General features: G+C 42.1%; 15 non-coding genes across 15 annotated transcripts; 9 read left to right on the forward strand and 6 right to left on the reverse strand.

Annotated features, from left to right (window-relative positions):
- Positions 1–852: 852 nt before the first annotated feature.
- Positions 853–924, reverse strand: Trnap-ugg (transfer RNA proline (anticodon UGG)). The gene has a single exon. It is a non-coding gene; the product is annotated as a tRNA-Pro (tRNA).
- A 170-nt stretch (positions 925–1,094) lies between these two features.
- Trnad-guc (transfer RNA aspartic acid (anticodon GUC)) lies at positions 1,095–1,166 on the forward strand. The gene has a single exon. It is a non-coding gene; the product is annotated as a tRNA-Asp (tRNA).
- Positions 1,167–1,671: 505 nt separating this feature from the next.
- On the forward strand, positions 1,672–1,743 carry Trnad-guc (transfer RNA aspartic acid (anticodon GUC)). Its single transcript has one exon. It is a non-coding gene; the product is annotated as a tRNA-Asp (tRNA).
- A 1,250-nt stretch (positions 1,744–2,993) lies between these two features.
- Positions 2,994–3,065, reverse strand: Trnap-ugg (transfer RNA proline (anticodon UGG)). The gene has a single exon. It is a non-coding gene; the product is annotated as a tRNA-Pro (tRNA).
- A 170-nt stretch (positions 3,066–3,235) lies between these two features.
- Trnad-guc (transfer RNA aspartic acid (anticodon GUC)) lies at positions 3,236–3,307 on the forward strand. Its single transcript has one exon. It is a non-coding gene; the product is annotated as a tRNA-Asp (tRNA).
- A 505-nt stretch (positions 3,308–3,812) lies between these two features.
- Trnad-guc (transfer RNA aspartic acid (anticodon GUC)) lies at positions 3,813–3,884 on the forward strand. Its single transcript has one exon. It is a non-coding gene; the product is annotated as a tRNA-Asp (tRNA).
- A 1,249-nt stretch (positions 3,885–5,133) lies between these two features.
- On the reverse strand, positions 5,134–5,205 carry Trnap-ugg (transfer RNA proline (anticodon UGG)). The gene has a single exon. It is a non-coding gene; the product is annotated as a tRNA-Pro (tRNA).
- A 170-nt stretch (positions 5,206–5,375) lies between these two features.
- On the forward strand, positions 5,376–5,447 carry Trnad-guc (transfer RNA aspartic acid (anticodon GUC)). The gene has a single exon. It is a non-coding gene; the product is annotated as a tRNA-Asp (tRNA).
- Positions 5,448–5,952: 505 nt separating this feature from the next.
- Positions 5,953–6,024, forward strand: Trnad-guc (transfer RNA aspartic acid (anticodon GUC)). The gene has a single exon. It is a non-coding gene; the product is annotated as a tRNA-Asp (tRNA).
- A 1,249-nt stretch (positions 6,025–7,273) lies between these two features.
- Trnap-ugg (transfer RNA proline (anticodon UGG)) lies at positions 7,274–7,345 on the reverse strand. The gene has a single exon. It is a non-coding gene; the product is annotated as a tRNA-Pro (tRNA).
- Positions 7,346–11,797: 4,452 nt separating this feature from the next.
- On the forward strand, positions 11,798–11,869 carry Trnad-guc (transfer RNA aspartic acid (anticodon GUC)). Its single transcript has one exon. It is a non-coding gene; the product is annotated as a tRNA-Asp (tRNA).
- A 3,966-nt stretch (positions 11,870–15,835) lies between these two features.
- Positions 15,836–15,907, reverse strand: Trnap-ugg (transfer RNA proline (anticodon UGG)). Its single transcript has one exon. It is a non-coding gene; the product is annotated as a tRNA-Pro (tRNA).
- Positions 15,908–16,078: 171 nt separating this feature from the next.
- On the forward strand, positions 16,079–16,150 carry Trnad-guc (transfer RNA aspartic acid (anticodon GUC)). Its single transcript has one exon. It is a non-coding gene; the product is annotated as a tRNA-Asp (tRNA).
- Positions 16,151–16,655: 505 nt separating this feature from the next.
- Positions 16,656–16,727, forward strand: Trnad-guc (transfer RNA aspartic acid (anticodon GUC)). Its single transcript has one exon. It is a non-coding gene; the product is annotated as a tRNA-Asp (tRNA).
- A 1,250-nt stretch (positions 16,728–17,977) lies between these two features.
- Trnap-ugg (transfer RNA proline (anticodon UGG)) lies at positions 17,978–18,049 on the reverse strand. The gene has a single exon. It is a non-coding gene; the product is annotated as a tRNA-Pro (tRNA).
- Positions 18,050–19,395: the final 1,346 nt, after the last annotated feature.

The raw sequence follows: 19,395 nt of genomic DNA on the forward strand, positions 1-19,395 counted from the left end.
CGACGTCCGATATGGGCATGAATGCTGAAATTCTTGACAGCGGGACACTTGAAGAATTTGTTGATGGTCGGCTTGCATTTGTAAAGATTCTTTCACATTTTCGTATACGCTTGCTTGTGGGATTGTGGTGGCGATCTTGCGTAATACTGTTACGTTGAGACGAAGAGTCGGCATCTTCATCGAGGCGGGATCGTTTTCTTGACTTTGGAGTGCTGCAGTTTAGCTCCGGTGGAAAGACACATACTTTCTGGCTAGTTGTGCGCTTTGAAACTTTAGTGATGATTCTTCTTGGTCGAGAGTCAACCTGAAGCGTTTCTTTCAGGACCTGCACACATGCAAAAAGAAACTTGTCAAACAATCGTCGATAGATCTCTTGACCAATTTAATAGTCAATTTTCGAAACTTTACATAATTTACATGCTTTTGGGCCACTTACCATGCTGAGAAGAAGAACTTCTTCACTTTCGACGAATGTATGCATTACTTGCTCGTGATGTATTGCGCGTTTCAAAGTAAAAATATATTCTTGTTTTGTCCAATAGGAGTTGATGCGAGTTGTTAGTGGATCCAACTTTTGTGGCAGCCATTTTATATTAATTGTTGAAGAGTGTAAGTAGAAAAAAAGAGAGAAACTCGCCATTGAGTTCTTTCATCATCCATCAACGCGCGTTATCTCAGTGTTGTTTTTCTGAATAACCTTCAAGTTTCTTATCGGCGCCCCGTGTCCGCTTCATCTTTTCGCTCGCTTGCGAAACGTGCCAACCAACTGGTATTTCAAAGAGTCGTCGCAAACTGCGTCACTGACAATCTAAGCATGCACTTATTTCAACAAAAGAGGCTTCAAAGAACTTCGGGCTCGTCCGGGATTTGAACCCGGGACCTCTCGCACCCAAAGCGAGAATCATACCCCTAGACCAACGAGCCGTGGTTGTATATCGTTTAATATACTTTGGGTTATATTGTTAAAAAGTAATTCGTGGAAAAACAACAAAAAATTATTTTCTAACCGACGAAACCAACACAATGCAATGCTTGAGCTGATGTGTGATTGCATGTGAAAAAGTTTGCACAGTCACCATACGATCCTTGGCATGTCCTCGTTAGTATAGTGGTGAGTATCCCCGCCTGTCACGCGGGAGACCGGGGTTCGATTCCCCGACGGGGAGGATTGTTTTGACGGATATGCACTTCTGAGATGATGTTCACGTGACTAGAAAGTAGGAAATAAACCTTTGTGTAGCTTGCGATCCACTCCACTTTCAATCGGACGATGGCACTGAAAAGGTTATGCTCGCGCAATATCTTGTTGCCCTCTGTCAATTCTCAATCAGCAAAAAGCGTTTTTTGTTGAATCAATCATCGTTGTGGATGTGACACATTTATGCTTGTGATAATTGTCAACTATTATTTCCAGCTGCAGTGGTTGACATTTTTGGAAAGATCAAGTAATGAGGTAAAACTTAGCAGTATAGTTTTAATCAATTTCGTAGCTTCGGTACAAAATCTGGGTATGCATGGATCTTTAATCCTTTGTCAATTTTTCGTTGTCACGGAATATTGTCCGTTCCAAATGTGCCTTATCTTTTGAAGACGCTGGAGTTGCGTATGCTTTTTGTTAGCCAAGACACAGTGATTTAGATTAAATGTCAGATTATAGGACATGTGCTTCAGTCCTCGTTAGTATAGTGGTAAGTATCCCCGCCTGTCACGCGGGAGACCGGGGTTCGATTCCCCGACGGGGAGAAATTTTATCAGAAATATATTCCATTGCATTTGTCACATGCCGAATGGGCCGAATCGTGCTTATTTCATGGTCATAATTTATTTAAAAGGAACAATAGCAAATATAATGTCAGCACTGGTAAGAAGAAGAATGCGTGTATAGATTTCCTGCACAGTAATGTCAACGCAGATATTGCATGGGCGGATAAAAATGGCAACAACGTATGGTGATAAATACGCGAGATTCACGAGTGAACGAGATGAAACTTTTCGTTGTACAACCACGTTTGTTTGACGCAGGTAATAAACCTCTTATTACGCACAGGCCCTTATCAAATGCCGGCAATGTCTGCCGTGTTGCTTTCGGAGCACTTTAGACATAAGTAAGGCGCACGAAGAGGACGATTTAGGACTGGAATCGACGTCCGATATGGGCATGAATGCTGAAATTCTTGACAGCGGGACACTTGAAGAATTTGTTGATGGTCGGCTTGCATTTGTAAAGATTCTTTCACATTTTCGTATACGCTTGCTTGTGGGATTGTGGTGGCGATCTTGCGTAATACTGTTACGTTGAGACGAAGAGTCGGCATCTTCATCGAGGCGGGATCGTTTTCTTGACTTTGGAGTGCTGCAGTTTAGCTCCGGTGGAAAGACACATACTTTCTGGCTAGTTGTGCGCTTTGAAACTTTAGTGATGATTCTTCTTGGTCGAGAGTCAACCTGAAGCGTTTCTTTCAGGACCTGCACACATGCAAAAAGAAACTTGTCAAACAATCGTCGATAGATCTCTTGACCAATTTAATAGTCAATTTTCGAAACTTTACATAATTTACATGCTTTTGGGCCACTTACCATGCTGAGAAGAAGAACTTCTTCACTTTCGACGAATGTATGCATTACTTGCTCGTGATGTATTGCGCGTTTCAAAGTAAAAATATATTCTTGTTTTGTCCAATAGGAGTTGATGCGAGTTGTTAGTGAATCCAACTTTTGTGGCAGCCATTTTATATTAATTGTTGAAGAGTGTAAGTAGAAAAAAAGAGAGAAACTCGCCATTGAGTTCTTTCATCATCCATCAACGCGCGTTATCTCAGTGTTGTTTTTCTGAATAACCTTCAAGTTTCTTATCGGCGCCCCGTGTCCGCTTCATCTTTTCGCTCGCTTGCGAAACGTGCCAACCAACTGGTATTTCAAAGAGTCGTCGCAAACTGCGTCACTGACAATCTAAGCATGCACTTATTTCAACAAAAGAGGCTTCAAAGAACTTCGGGCTCGTCCGGGATTTGAACCCGGGACCTCTCGCACCCAAAGCGAGAATCATACCCCTAGACCAACGAGCCGTGGTTGTATATCGTTTAATATACTTTGGGTTACATTGTTAAAAAGTAATTCGTGAAAAAACAACAAAAAATTATTTTCTGACCGACGAAACCAACACAATGCAATGCTTGAGCTGATGTGTGATTGCATGTGAAAAAGTTTGCACAGTCACCATACGATCCTTGGCATGTCCTCGTTAGTATAGTGGTGAGTATCCCCGCCTGTCACGCGGGAGACCGGGGTTCGATTCCCCGACGGGGAGGAATGTTTTGACGGATATGCACTTCTGAGATGATGTTCACGTGACTAGAAAGTAGGAAATAAACCTTTGTGTAGCTTGCGATCCACTCCACTTTCAATCGGACGATGGCACTGAAAAGGTTATGCTCGCGCAATATCTTGTTGCCCTCTGTCAATTCTCAATCAGCAAAAAGCGTTTTTTGTTGAATCAATCATCGTTGTGGATGTGACACATTTATGCTTGTGATAATTGTCAACTATTCTTTCCAGCTGCAGTGGTTGACATTTTTGGAAAGATCAAGTAATGAGGTAAAACTTAGCAGTATAGTTTTAATCAATTTCGTTGCTTCGGCACAAAATCTGGGTATACATGGATCTTTAATCCTTTGTCAATTTTTCGTTGTCACGGAATATTGTCCGTTCCAAATGTGCCTTATCTTTTGAAGACGCTGGAGTTGCGTATGCTTTTTGTTAGCCAAGACACAGTGATTTAGATTAAATGTCAGATTATAGGACATGTGCTTCAGTCCTCGTTAGTATAGTGGTAAGTATCCCCGCCTGTCACGCGGGAGACCGGGGTTCGATTCCCCGACGGGGAGAAATTTTATCAGAAATATATTCCATTGCATTTGTCACATGCCGAATGGCCGAATCGTGCTTATTTCATGGTCATAATTTATTTAAAAGGAACAATAGCAAATATAATGTCAGCACTGGTAAGAAGAAGAATGCGTGTATAGATTTCCTGCACAGTAATGTCAACGCAGATATTGCATGGGCGGATAAAAATGGCAACAACGTATGGTGATAAATACGCGAGATTCACGAGTGAACGAGATGAAACTTTTCGTTGTACAACCACGTTTGTTTGACGCAGGTAATAAACCTCTTATTACGCACAGGCCCTTATCAAATGCCGGCAATGTCTGCCGTGTTGCTTTCGGAGCACTTTAGACATAAGTAAGGCGCACGAAGAGGACGATTTAGGACTGGAATCGACGTCCGATATGGGCATGAATGCTGAAATTCTTGACAGCGGGACACTTGAAGAATTTGTTGATGGTCGGCTTGCATTTGTAAAGATTCTTTCACATTTTCGTATACGCTTGCTTGTGGGATTGTGGTGGCGATCTTGCGTAATACTGTTACGTTGAGACGAAGAGTCGGCATCTTCATCGAGGCGGGATCGTTTTCTTGACTTTGGAGTGCTGCAGTTTAGCTCCGGTGGAAAGACACATACTTTCTGGCTAGTTGTGCGCTTTGAAACTTTAGTGATGATTCTTCTTGGTCGAGAGTCAACCTGAAGCGTTTCTTTCAGGACCTGCACACATGCAAAAAGAAACTTGTCAAACAATCGTCGATAGATCTCTTGACCAATTTAATAGTCAATTTTCGAAACTTTACATAATTTACATGCTTTTGGGCCACTTACCATGCTGAGAAGAAGAACTTCTTCACTTTCGACGAATGTATGCATTACTTGCTCGTGATGTATTGCGCGTTTCAAAGTAAAAATATATTCTTGTTTTGTCCAATAGGAGTTGATGCGAGTTGTTAGTGAATCCAACTTTTGTGGCAGCCATTTTATATTAATTGTTGAAGAGTGTAAGTAGAAAAAAAGAGAGAAACTCGCCATTGAGTTCTTTCATCATCCATCAACGCGCGTTATCTCAGTGTTGTTTTTCTGAATAACCTTCAAGTTTCTTATCGGCGCCCCGTGTCCGCTTCATCTTTTCGCTCGCTTGCGAAACGTGCCAACCAACTGGTATTTCAAAGAGTCGTCGCAAACTGCGTCACTGACAATCTAAGCATGCACTTATTTCAACAAAAGAGGCTTCAAAGAACTTCGGGCTCGTCCGGGATTTGAACCCGGGACCTCTCGCACCCAAAGCGAGAATCATACCCCTAGACCAACGAGCCGTGGTTGTATATCGTTTAATATACTTTGGGTTACATTGTTAAAAAGTAATTCGTGAAAAAACAACAAAAAATTATTTTCTGACCGACGAAACCAACACAATGCAATGCTTGAGCTGATGTGTGATTGCATGTGAAAAAGTTTGCACAGTCACCATACGATCCTTGGCATGTCCTCGTTAGTATAGTGGTGAGTATCCCCGCCTGTCACGCGGGAGACCGGGGTTCGATTCCCCGACGGGGAGGAATGTTTTGACGGATATGCACTTCTGAGATGATGTTCACGTGACTAGAAAGTAGGAAATAAACCTTTGTGTAGCTTGCGATCCACTCCACTTTCAATCGGACGATGGCACTGAAAAGGTTATGCTCGCGCAATATCTTGTTGCCCTCTGTCAATTCTCAATCAGCAAAAAGCGTTTTTTGTTGAATCAATCATCGTTGTGGATGTGACACATTTATGCTTGTGATAATTGTCAACTATTCTTTCCAGCTGCAGTGGTTGACATTTTTGGAAAGATCAAGTAATGAGGTAAAACTTAGCAGTATAGTTTTAATCAATTTCGTTGCTTCGGCACAAAATCTGGGTATACATGGATCTTTAATCCTTTGTCAATTTTTCGTTGTCACGGAATATTGTCCGTTCCAAATGTGCCTTATCTTTTGAAGACGCTGGAGTTGCGTATGCTTTTTGTTAGCCAAGACACAGTGATTTAGATTAAATGTCAGATTATAGGACATGTGCTTCAGTCCTCGTTAGTATAGTGGTAAGTATCCCCGCCTGTCACGCGGGAGACCGGGGTTCGATTCCCCGACGGGGAGAAATTTTATCAGAAATATATTCCATTGCATTTGTCACATGCCGAATGGCCGAATCGTGCTTATTTCATGGTCATAATTTATTTAAAAGGAACAATAGCAAATATAATGTCAGCACTGGTAAGAAGAAGAATGCGTGTATAGATTTCCTGCACAGTAATGTCAACGCAGATATTGCATGGGCGGATAAAAATGGCAACAACGTATGGTGATAAATACGCGAGATTCACGAGTGAACGAGATGAAACTTTTCGTTGTACAACCACGTTTGTTTGGCGCAGGTAATAAACCTCTTATTACGCACAGGCCCTCATCAAATGCCGGCAATGTCTGCCGTGTTGCTTTCGGAGCACTTTAGACATAAGTAAGGCGCACGAAGAGGACGATTTAGGACTGGAATCGACGTCCGATATGGGCATGAATGCTGAAATTCTTGACAGCGGGACACTTGAAGAATTTGTTGATGGTCGGCTTGCATTTGTAAAGATTCTTTCACATTTTCGTATACGCTTGCTTGTGGGATTGTGGTGGCGATCTTACGTAATACTGTTACGTTGAGACGAAGAGTCGGCATCATCATCGAGGCGGGATCGTTTTCTTGACTTTGGAGTGCTGCAGTTTTGCTCCGGTGGAAAGACACATACTTTCTGGCTAGTTGTGCGCTTTGAAACTTTAGTGATGATTCTTCTTGGTCGAGAGTCAACCTGAAGCGTTTCTTTCAGGACCTGCACACATGCAAAAAGAAACTTGTCAAACAATCGTCGATAGATCTCTTGACCAATTTAATAGTCAATTTTCGAAACTTTACATAATTTACATGCTTTTGGGCCACTTACCATGCTGAGAAGAAGAACTTCTTCACTTTCGACGATTGTATGCATTACTTGCTCGTGATGTATTGCGCGTTTCAAAGTAAAAATATATTCTTGTTTTGTCCAATAGGAGTTGATGCGAGTTGTTAGTGGATCCAACTTTTGTGGCAGCCATTTTATATTAATTGTTGAAGAGTGTAAGTAGAAAAAAAGAGAGAAACTCGCCATTGAGTTCTTTCATCATCCATCAACGCGCGTTATCTCAGTGTTGTTTTTCTGAATAACCCTCAAGTTTCTTATCGGCGCCCCGTGTCCGCTTCATCTTTTCGCTCGCTTGCGAAACGTGCCAACCAACTGATATTTCAAAGAGTCGTCGCAAACTGCGTCACTGACAATCTAAGCATGCACTTATTTCAACAAAAGAGGCTTCAAAGAACTTCGGGCTCGTCCGGGATTTGAACCCGGGACCTCTCGCACCCAAAGCGAGAATCATACCCCTAGACCAACGAGCCGTGGTTGTATATCGTTTAATATACTTTGGGTTATATTGTTAAAAAGTAATTCGTGAAAAAACAACAAAAAATTATTTTCTGACCGACGAAACCAACACAATGCAATGCTTAAGCTGATGTGTGATTGCATGTGAAAAAGTTTGCACAGTCACCATACGATCCTTGACATGTCCTCGTTAGTATAGTGGTGAGTATCCCCGCCTGTCACGCGGGAGACTGGGGTTCGATTCCCCGACGGGGAGGATTGTTTTGACGGATATGCACGTCTGAGATAATGTTCACGTGACTAGAATGTAGGAAATAAACCTTTGTGTAGCTTGCGATCCACTCCACTTTCAATCGGACGATGGCACTGAAAAGATTATGCTCGCGCAATATCTTGTTGCCCTCTGTCAATTCTCAATCAGCAAAAAGCGTTTTTTGTTGAATCAATCATCGTTGTGGATGTCACACATTTATGCTTGTGATAATTGTCAACTATTCTTTCCAGCTGCAGTGGTTGACATTTTAGGAAAGATCGAGTAATGAGGTAAGTCTTAGCAGTATAGTTTCAATCAATTTCGTTGCTTCGGCACAAAATCTGGGTATACATGGATCCTTAATCCTTTGTAAATTTTTCGTTGTCACGGAATATTGTCCGTTCCAAATGTGCCTTATCTTTTGAAGACGCTGGAGTTGCGTATGCTTTTTGTTAGCCAAGACACAGTGATTTAGATTAAATGTCAGATTGTTGGACATGTGCTTCAGTCCTCGTTAGTGTAGTGGTAAGTATCCCCACCTGTCACGCGGGAGACCGGGGTTCGATTCCCCGACGGGGAGAAATTTTATCAGAAATATATTCCATTGCATTTGTCACATGCCGAATGGCCGAATCGTGCTTATTTCATGTTCATAATTTATTTAAAAGGAACAATAGCAAATATAATGTCAGCACTGGTAAGAAGAAGAATGCGTGTATAGATTTCCTGCACAGTGATGTCAACGCAGATATTGCATGGGCGGATAAAAATGGCAACAACGTATGGTGATAAATACGCGAGATTCACGAGTGAACGAGATGAAACTTTTCGTTGTACAACCACGTTTGTTTGGCGCAGGTAATAAACCTCTTATTACGCACAGGCCCTCATCAAATGCCGGCAATGTCTGCCGTGTTGCTTTCGGAGCACTTTAGACATAAGTGAGGCGCACGAAGAGGACGATTTAGGACTGGAATCGACGTCCGATATGGGCATGAATGCTGAAATTCTTGACAGCGGGACACTTGAAGAATTTGTTGATGGTCGGCTTGCATTTGTAAAGATTCTTTCACATTTTCGTATACGCTTGCTTGTGGGATTGTGGTGGCGATCTTGCGTAATACTGTTACGTTGAGACGAAGAGTCGGCATCATCATCGAGGCGGGATCGTTTTCTTGACTTTGGAGTGCTGCAGTTTAGCTCCGGTGGAAAGACACATACTTTCTGGCTAGTTGTGCGCTTTGAAACTTTAGTGATGATTCTTCTTGGTCGAGAGTCAACCTGAAGCGTTTCTTTCAGGACCTGCACACATGCAAAAAGAAACTTGTCAAACAATCGTCGATAGATCTCTTGACCAATTTAATAGTCAATTTTCGAAACTTTACATAATTTACATGCTTTTGGGCCACTTACCATGCTGAGAAGAAGAACTTCTTCACTTTCGACGAATGTATGCATTACTTGCTCGTGATGTATTGCGCGTTTCAAAGTAAAAATATATTCTTGTTTTGTCCAATAGGAGTTGATGCGAGTTGTTAGTGGATCCAACTTTTGTGGCAGCCATTTTATATTAATTGTTGAAGAGTGTAAGTAGAAAAAAAGAGAGAAACTCGCCATTGAATTCTTTCATCATCCATCAACGCGCGTTATCTCAGTGTTGTTTTTCTGAATAACCCTCAAGTTTCTTATCGGCGCCCCGTGTCCGCTTCATCTTTTCGCTCGCTTGCGAAACGTGCCAACCAACTGGTATTTCAAAGAGTCGTCGCAAACTGCGTCACTGACAATCTAAGCTTGCACTTATTTCAACAAAAGAGGCTTCAAAGAACTTCGGGCTCGTCCGTGATTTGAACCCGGGACCTGTGGCACCCAAAGCGAGAATCATACCCCGAGACCAACGAGCCGTGGTTGTATATCGTTTAATATACTTTGGGTTATATTGTTAAAAAGTAATTCGTGAAAAAACAACAAAAGAATTATTTTCTGACCGACGAAACCAACACAATGCAATGCTTGAGCTGATGTGTGATTGCATGTGAAAAAGTTTGCACAGTCACCATACGATCCTTGACATGTCCTCGTTAGTATAGTGGTGAGTATCCCCGCCTGTCACGCGGCAGACCGGGGTTCGATTCCCCGACGGGGAGGATTGTTTTGACGGATATGCACGTCTGAGATGATGTTCACGTGACTAGAATGTAGGAAATAAACCTTTGTGTAGCTTGCGATCCACTCCACTTTCAATCGGACGATGGCACTGAAAAGATTATGCTCGCGCAATATCTTGTTGCCCTCTGTCAATTCTCAATCAGCAAAAAGCGTTTTTTGTTGAATCAATCATCGTTGTGGATGTCACACATTTATGCTTGTGATAATTGTCAACTATTCTTTCCAGCTGCAGTGGTTGACATTTTAGGAAAGATCGAGTAATGAGGAAAGTCTTAGCAGTATAGTTTCAATCAATTTCGTTGCTTCGGCACAAAATCTGGGTATGCATGGATCCTTAATCCTTTGTCAATTTTTCGTTGTCACGGAATATTGTCCGTTCCAAATGTGCCTTATCTTTTGAAGACGCTGGAGTTGCGTATGCTTTTTGTTAGCCAAGACACAGTGATTTAGATTAAATGTCAGATTGTTGGACATGTGCTTCAGTCCTCGTTAGTATAGTGGTAAGTATCCCCACCTGTCACGCGGGAGACCGGGGTTCGATTCCCCGACGGGGAGAAATTTTATCAGAAATATATTCCATTGCATTTGTCACATGCCGAATGGCCGAATCGTGCATATTTCATGTTCATAATTTATTTAAAAGGAACAATAGCAAATATAATGTCAGCACTGGTAAGAAGAAGAATGCGTGTATAGATTTCCTGCACAGTGATGTCAACGCAGATATTGCATGGGCGGATAAAAATGGCAACAACGTATGGTGATAAATACGCGAGCTTCACGAGTGAACGAGATGAAACTTTTCGTTGTACAACCACGTTCGTTTGGCGCAGGTAATAAACCTCTTATTACGCACAGGCCCTCATCAAATGCCGGCAATGTCTGCCGTGTTGCTTTCGGAGCACTTTAGACATAAGTGAGGCACACGAAGAGGACGATTTAGGACTGGAATCGACGTCCGATATGGGCATGAATGCTGAAATTCTTGACAGCGGGACACTTGAAGAATTTGTTGATGGTCGGCTTGCATTTGTAAAAATTCTTTCACATTTTCGTATACGCTTGCTTGTGGGATTGTGGTGGCGATCTTGCGTAATACTGTTACGTTGAGACGAATAGTCGGCATCATCATCGAGGCGGGATCGTTTTCTTGACTTTGGAGTGCTGCAGTTTTGCTCCGGTGGAAAGACACATACTTTCTGGCTAGTTGTGCGCTTTGAAACTTTAGTGATGATTCTTCTTGGTCGAGAGTCAACCTGAAGCGTTTCTTTCAGGACCTGCACACATGCAAAAAGAAACTTGTCAAACAATCGTCGATAGATCTCTTGACCAATTTAATAGTCAATTTTCGAAACTTTACATAATTTACATGCTTTTGGGCCACTTACCATGCTGAGAAGAAGAACTTCTTCACTTTCGACGAATGTATGCATTACTTGCTCGTGATGTATTGCGCGTTTCAAAGTAAAAATATATTCTTGTTTTGTCGAATAGGAGTTGATGCGAGTTGTTAGTGGATCCAACTTTTGTGGCAGCCATTTTATATTAATTGTTGAAGAGTGTAAGTAGAAAAAAAGAGAGAAACTCGCCATTGAGTTCTTTCATCATCCATCAACGCGCGTTATCTCAGTGTTGTTTTTCTGAATAGCCTTCAAGTTTCTTATCGGCGCCCCGTGTCCGCTTCATCTTTTCGCTCGCTTGCGAAACGTGCCAACCAACTGGTATTTCAAAGAGTCGTCGCAAACTGCGTCACTGACAATCTAAGCTTGCACTTATTTCAACAAAAGAGGCTTCAAAGAACTTCGGGCTCGTCCGGGATTTGAACCCGGGACCTGTGGCACCCAAAGCGAGAATCATACCCCTAGACCAACGAGCCGTGGTTGTATATCGTTTGATATACTTTGGGTTATATTGTTAAAAAGTAATTCGTGAAAAAACAACAAAAGAATTATTTTCTGACCGACGAAACCAACACAATGCAATGCTTGAGCTGATGTGTGATTGCATGTGAAAAAGTTTGCACAGTCACCATACGATCCTTGACATGTCCTCGTTAGTATAGTGGTGAGTATCCCCGCCTGTCACGCGGGAGACCGGGGTTCGATTCCCCGACGGGGAGGATTGTTTTGACGGATATGCACGTCTGAGATGATGTTCACGTGACTAGAAAGTAGGAAATAAACCTTTGTGTAGCTTGCGATCCACTCCACTTTCAATCGGACGATGGCACTGAAAAGATTATGCTCGCGCAATATCTTGTTGCCCTCTGTCAATTCTCAATCAGCAAAAAGCGTTTTTTGTTGAATCAATCATCGTTGTGGATGTCACACATTTATGCTTGTGATAATTGTCAACTATTCTTTCCAGCTGCAGTGGTTGACATTTTTGGAAAGATCAAGTAATGAGGTAAAACTTAGCAGTATAGTTTCAATCATTTTCGTTGCTTCGGCACAAAATCTGGGTATACATGGATCCTTAATCCTTTGTCAATTTTTCGTTGTCACGGAATATTGTCCGTTCCAAATGTGCCTTATCTTTTGAAGACGCTGGAGTTGCGTATGCTTTTTGTTAGCCAAGACACAGTGATTTAGATTAAATGACAGATTGTTGGACATGTGCTTCAGTCCTCGTTAGCATACTGGTAAGTATCCCCGCCTGTCACGCGGGAGACCGGGGTTCGATTCCCCGACGGGGAGAAATTTTATCAGAAATATATTCCATTGCATTTGTCACATGCCGAATGGCCGAATCGTGCTTATTTCATGTTCATAATTTAAAAAAAGGAACAATAGCAAATATAATGTCAGCACTGGTAAGAAGAAGAATGCGTGTATAGATTTCCTGCACAGTGATGTCAACGCAGATATTGCATGGGCGGATAAAAATGGCAACAACGTATGGTGATAAATACGCGAGATTCACGAGTGAACGAGATGAAACTTTTCGTTGTACAACCACGTTTGTTTGGCGCAGGTAATAAACCTCTTATTACGCACAGGCCCTCATCAAATGCCGGCAATGTCTGCCGTGTTGCTTTCGGAGCACTTTAGACATAAGTGAGGCACACGAAGAGGACGATTTAGGACTGGAATCGACGTCCGATATGGGCATGAATGCTGAAATTCTTGACAGCGGGACACTTGAAGAATTTGTTGATGGTCGGCTTGCATTTGTAAAGATTCTTTCACATTTTCGTATACGCTTGCTTGTGGGATTGTGGTGGCGATCTTGCGTAATACTGTTACGTTGAGACGAAGAGTCGGCATCATCATCGAGGCGGGATCGTTTTCTTGACTTTGGAGTGCTGCAGTTTTGCTCCGGTGGAAAGACACATACTTTCTGGCTAGTTGTGCGCTTTGAAACTTTAGTGATGATTCTTCTTGGTCGAGAGTCAACCTGAAGCGTTTCTTTCAGGACCTGCACACATGCAAAAAGAAACTTGTCAAACAATCGTCGATAGATCTCTTGACCAATTTAATAGTCAATTTTCGAAACTTTACATAATTTACATGCTTTTGGGCCACTTACCATGCTGAGAAGAAGAACTTCTTCACTTTCGACGAATGTATGCATTACTTGCTCGTGATGTATTGCGCGTTTCAAAGTAAAAATATATTCTTGTTTTGTCCAATAGGAGTTGATGCGAGTTGTTAGTGGATCCAACTTTTGTGGCAGCCATTTTATATTAATTGTTGAAGAGTGTAAGTAGAAAAAAAGAGAGAAACTCGCCATTGAATTCTTTCATCATCCATCAACGCGCGTTATCTCAGTGTTGTTTTTCTGAATAACCCTCAAGTTTCTTATCGGCGCCCCGTGTCCGCTTCATCTTTTCGCTCGCTTGCGAAACGTGCCAACCAACTGGTATTTCAAAGAGTCGTCGCAAACTGCGTCACTGACAATCTAAGCTTGCACTTATTTCAACAAAAGAGGCTTCAAAGAACTTCGGGCTCGTCCGTGATTTGAACCCGGGACCTGTGGCACCCAAAGCGAGAATCATACCCCGAGACCAACGAGCCGTGGTTGTATATCGTTTAATATACTTTGGGTTATATTGTTAAAAAGTAATTCGTGAAAAAACAACAAAAGAATTATTTTCTGACCGACGAAACCAACACAATGCAATGCTTGAGCTGATGTGTGATTGCATGTGAAAAAGTTTGCACAGTCACCATACGATCCTTGACATGTCCTCGTTAGTATAGTGGTGAGTATCCCCGCCTGTCACGCGGCAGACCGGGGTTCGATTCCCCGACGGGGAGGATTGTTTTGACGGATATGCACGTCTGAGATGATGTTCACGTGACTAGAATGTAGGAAATAAACCTTTGTGTAGCTTGCGATCCATTCCACTTTCAATCGGACGATGGCACTGAAAAGATTATGCTCGCGCAATATCTTGTTGCCCTCTGTCAATTCTCAATCAGCAAAAAGCGTTTTTTGTTGAATCAATCATCGTTGTGGATGTCACACATTTATGCTTGTGATAATTGTCAACTATTCTTTCCAGCTGCAGTGGTTGACATTTTTGGAAAGATCAAGTAATGAGGTAAAACTTAGCAGTATAGTTTCAATCATTTTCGTTGCTTCGGCACAAAATCTGGGTATACATGGATCCTTAATCCTTTGTCAATTTTTCGTTGTCACGGAATATTGTCCGTTCCAAATGTGCCTTATCTTTTGAAGACGCTGGAGTTGCGTATGCTTTTTGTTAGCCAAGACACAGTGATTTAGATTAAATGACAGATTGTTGGACATGTGCTTCAGTCCTCGTTAGCATACTGGTAAGTATCCCCGCCTGTCACGCGGGAGACCGGGGTTCGATTCCCCGACGGGGAGAAATTTTATCAGAAATATATTCCATTGCATTTGTCACATGCCGAATGGCCGAATCGTGCTTATTTCATGTTCATAATTTAAAAAAAGGAACAATAGCAAATATAATGTCAGCACTGGTAAGAAGAAGAATGCGTGTATAGATTTCCTGCACAGTGATGTCAACGCAGATATTGCATGGGCGGATAAAAATGGCAACAACGTATGGTGATAAATACGCGAGATTCACGAGTGAACGAGATGAAACTTTTCGTTGTACAACCACGTTTGTTTGGCGCAGGTAATAAACCTCTTATTACGCACAGGCCCTCATCAAATGCCGGCAATGTCTGCCGTGTTGCTTTCGGAGCACTTTAGACATAAGTGAGGCGCACGAAGAGGACGATTTAGGACTGGAATCGACGTCCGAAATGGGCATGAATGCTGAAATTCTTGACAGCGGGACACTTGAAGAATTTGTTGATGGTCGGCTTGCATTTGTGAAGATTCTTTCACATTTTCGTATACGCTTGCTTGTGGGATTGTGGTGGCGATCTTGCGTAATACTGTTACGTTGAGACGAAGAGTCGGCATCATCATCGAGGCGGGATCGTTTTCTTGACTTTGGAGTGCTGCAGTTTAGCTCCGTTGGAAAGACACATACTTTCTGGCTAGTTGTGCGCTTTGAAACTTTAGTGATGATTCTTCTTGGTCGAGAGTCAACCTGAAGCGTTTCTTTCAGGACCTGCACACATGCAAAAAGAAACTTGTCAAACAATCGTCGATAGATCTCTTGACCAATTTAATAGTCAATTTTCGAAACTTTACATAATTTACATGCTTTTGGGCCACTTACCATGCTGAGAAGAAGAACTTCTTCACTTTCGACGAATGTATGCATTACTTGCTCGTGATGTATTGCGCGTTTCAAAGTAAAAATATATTCTTGTTTTGTCCAATAGGAGTTGATGCGAGTTGTTAGTGGATCCAACTTTTGTGGCAGCCATTTTATATTAATTGTTGAAGAGTGTAAGTAGAAAAAAAGAGAGAAACTTGCCATTGAGTTCTTTCATCATCCATCAACGCGCGTTATTTCAGTGTTGTTTTTCTGAATAACCTTCAAGTTTCTTATCGGCGCCCCGTGTCCGCTTCATCTTTTTTGCTCGCTTGCGAAACGTGCCAACCAACTGGTATTTCAAAGAGTCGTCGCAAACTGCGTCACTGACAATCTAAGCATGCACTTATTTCAACAAAAGAGGCTTCAAAGAACTTCGGGCTCGTCCGGGATTTGAACCAGGGACCTCTCGCACCCAAAGCGAGAATCATACCCCTAGACCAACGAGCCGTGGTTGTATATCGTTTAATATACTTTGGGTTATATTGTTAAAAAGTAATTCGTGAAAAAACAACAAAAGAATTATTTTCTGACCGACGAAACCAACACAATGCAATGCTTGAGCTGATGAGTGATTGCATGTGAAAAAGTTTGCACAGTCACCATACGATCCTTGACATGTCCTCGTTAGTATAGTGGTGAGTATCCCCGCCTGTCACGCGGGAGACCGGGGTTCGATTCCCCGACGGGGAGGATTGTTTTGACGGATATGCACGTCTGAGATGATGTTCACGTGACTAGAATGTAGGAAATAAACCTTTGTGTAGCTTGCGATCCACTCCACTTTCAATCGGACAATGGCACTGAAAAGATTATGCTCGCGCAATATCTTGTTGCCCTCTGTCAATTCTCAATCAGCAAAACGCGTTTTTTGTTGAATCAATCATCGTTGTGGATGTGACACATTTATGCTTGTGATAATTGTCAACTATTCTTTCCCGCTACAGTGGTTGACATTTTAGGAAAGATCGAGTAATGAGGTAAGTCTTAGCAGTATAGTTTCAATCAATTTCGTTGCTTCGGCACAAAATCTGGGTATACATGGATCCTTAATCCTTTGTCAATTTTTCGTTGTCACGGAATATTGTCCGTTCCAAATGTGCCTTATCTTTTGAAGACGCTGGAGTTGCGTATGCTTTTTGTTAGCCAAGACACAGTGATTTAGATTAAATGTCAGATTGTTGGACATGTGCTTCAGTCCTCGTTAGTATAGTGGTAAGTATCCCCGCCTGTCACGCGGGAGACCGGGGTTCGATTCCCCGACGGGGAGAAATTTTATCAGAAATATATTCCATTGCATTTGTCACATGCCGAATGGCCGAATCGTGCTTATTTCATGTTCATAATTTATTTTAAAGGAACAATAGCAAATATAATGTCAGCACTAGTAAGAAGAAGAATGCGTGTATAGATTTCCTGCACAGTAATGTCAACGCAGATATTGCATGGGCGGATAAAAATGGCAACAACGTATGGTGATAAATACGCGAGATTCACGAGTGAACGAGATGAAACTTTTCATTGTACAACCACGTTTGTTTGGCGCAGGTAATAACCCTCTTATTACGCACAGGTCCTCATCAAATGCCGGCAATGTGTGCCGTGTTGCTTTCGGAGCACTTTAGACATAAGTGAGGCGCACGAAGAGTACGATTTAGGACTGGAATCGAGGTCCGATATGGGCATGAATGCTAAAATGCTTGACAGCGGGACACTTGAAGAATTTGTTGATAGTCGGCTTGCATTTGTAAAGATTCTTTTACATTTTCGTATACGCTTGCTTGTGGGATTGTGGTGGCGATCTTGCGTAATACTGTTACGTTGAGACGAAGAGTCGGCATCATCATCGAGGCGGGATCGTTTTCTTGACTTTGGAGTGCTGCAGTTTAGCTCCGGTGGAAAGACACATACTTTCTGGCTAGTTGTGCGCTTTGAAACTTTAGTGATGATTCTTCTTGGTCGAGAGTCAACCTGAAGCGTTTCTTTCAGGACCTGCACACATGCAAAAAGAAACTTGTCAAACAATCGTCGATAGATCTCTTGACCAATTTAATAGTCAATTTTCGAAACTTTACATAATTTACATGCTTTTGGGCCACTTACCATGCTGAGAAGAAGAACTTCTTCCCTTTCGACGAATGTATGCATTACTTGCTCGTGATGTATTGCGCGTTTCAAAGTAAAAATATATTCTTGTTTTGTCCAATAGGAATTGATGCGAGTTGTTAGTGGATCCAACTTTTGTGGCAGCCATTTTATATTAATTGTTGAAGAGTGTAAGTAGAAAAAAAGAGAGAAACTCGCCATTGAGTTCTTTCATCATCCATCAACGCGCGTTATCTCAGTGGTGTTTTTCTGAATAACCTTCAAGTTTCTTATCGGCGCCCCGTGTCCGCTTCATCTTTTTCGCTCGCTTGCGAAACGTGCCAACCAACTGGTATTTCAAAGAGTCGTCGCAAACTGCGTCACTGACAATCTAAGCATGCACTTATTTCAACAAAAGAGGCTTCAAAGAACTTCGGGCTCGTCCGGGATTTGAACCCGGGACCTCTCGCACCCAAAGCGAGAATCATACCCCTAGACCAACGAGCCGTGGTTGTATATATATACTTTGGGTTATATTGTTAAAAAGTATTTCGTGAATAAACAACAAAAAATTATTTTCTAACCGACGAAACCAACACAATGCAATGCTTGAGCTGATGTGTGATTGCATGTGAAAAAGTTTGCACAGTCACCATACGATCCTTGGCATGTCCTCGTTAGTATAGTGGTGAGTATCCCCGCCTGTCACGCGGGAGACCGGGGTTCGATTTCCCGACGGGGAGGATTGTTTTGACGGATATGCACGTCTGAGATGATGTTCACGTGACTAGAAAGTAGGAAATAAACCTTTGTGTAGCTTGCGATCCACTCCACTTTCAATCGGACGATGGCACTGAAAAGATTATGCTCGCGCAATATCTTGTTGCCCTCTGTCAATTCTCAATCAGCAAAAAGCGTTTTTTGTTGAATCAATCATCGTTGTGGATGTGACACATTTATGCTTGTGATAATTGTCAACTATTCTTTCCAGCTGCAGTGGTTGACATTTTTGGAAAGATCAAGTAATGAGGTAAAACTTAGCAGTATAGTTTCAATCATTTTCGTTGCTTCGGCACAAAATCTGGGTATACATGGATCCTTAATCCTTTGTCAATTTTTCGTTGTCACGGAATATTGTCCGTTCCAAATGTGCCTTATCTTTTGAAGACGCTGGAGTTGCGTATGCTTTTTGTTAGCCAAGACACAGTGATTTAGATTAAATGACAGATTGTTGGACATGTGCTTCAGTCCTCGTTAGCATACTGGAAAGTATCCCCGCCTGTCACGCGGGAGACCGGGGTTCGATTCCCCGACGGGGAGAAATTTTATCAGAAATATATTCCATTGCATTTGTCACATGCCGAATGGCCGAATCGTGCTTATTTCATGTTCATAATTTATTTAAAAAGAACAATAGCAAATATAATGTCTGCACTGGTAAGAAGAAGAATGCGTGTATAGATTTCCTGCACAGTAATGTCAACGCAGGTATTGCATGGGCGGATAAAAATGGCAACAACGTATGGTGATAAATACGCGAGATTCACGAGTGAACGAGATGAAACTTTTCGTTGTACAACCACGTTTGTTAGGCGCAGGTAATAAACCTCTTATTACGCACAGGCCCTCATCAAATGCCGGCAATGTCTGCCGTGTTGCTTTCGGAGCATTTTAGACATAAATAAGGCGCACGAAGAGGACGATTTAGGACTGGAATCGACGTCCGATATGGGCATGAATGCTGAAATTCTTGACAGCGGGACACTTGAAGAATTTGTTGATGGTCTGCTTGCATTTGTAAAGATTCTTTCACATTTTCGTATACGCTTGCTTGTGGGATTGTGGTGGCGATC

This window comes from Ascidia mentula, chromosome 4 (assembly GCF_947561715.1).
Source record: "Ascidia mentula chromosome 4, kaAscMent1.1, whole genome shotgun sequence".
Lineage (NCBI taxonomy): Eukaryota > Metazoa > Chordata > Ascidiacea > Phlebobranchia > Ascidiidae > Ascidia > Ascidia mentula.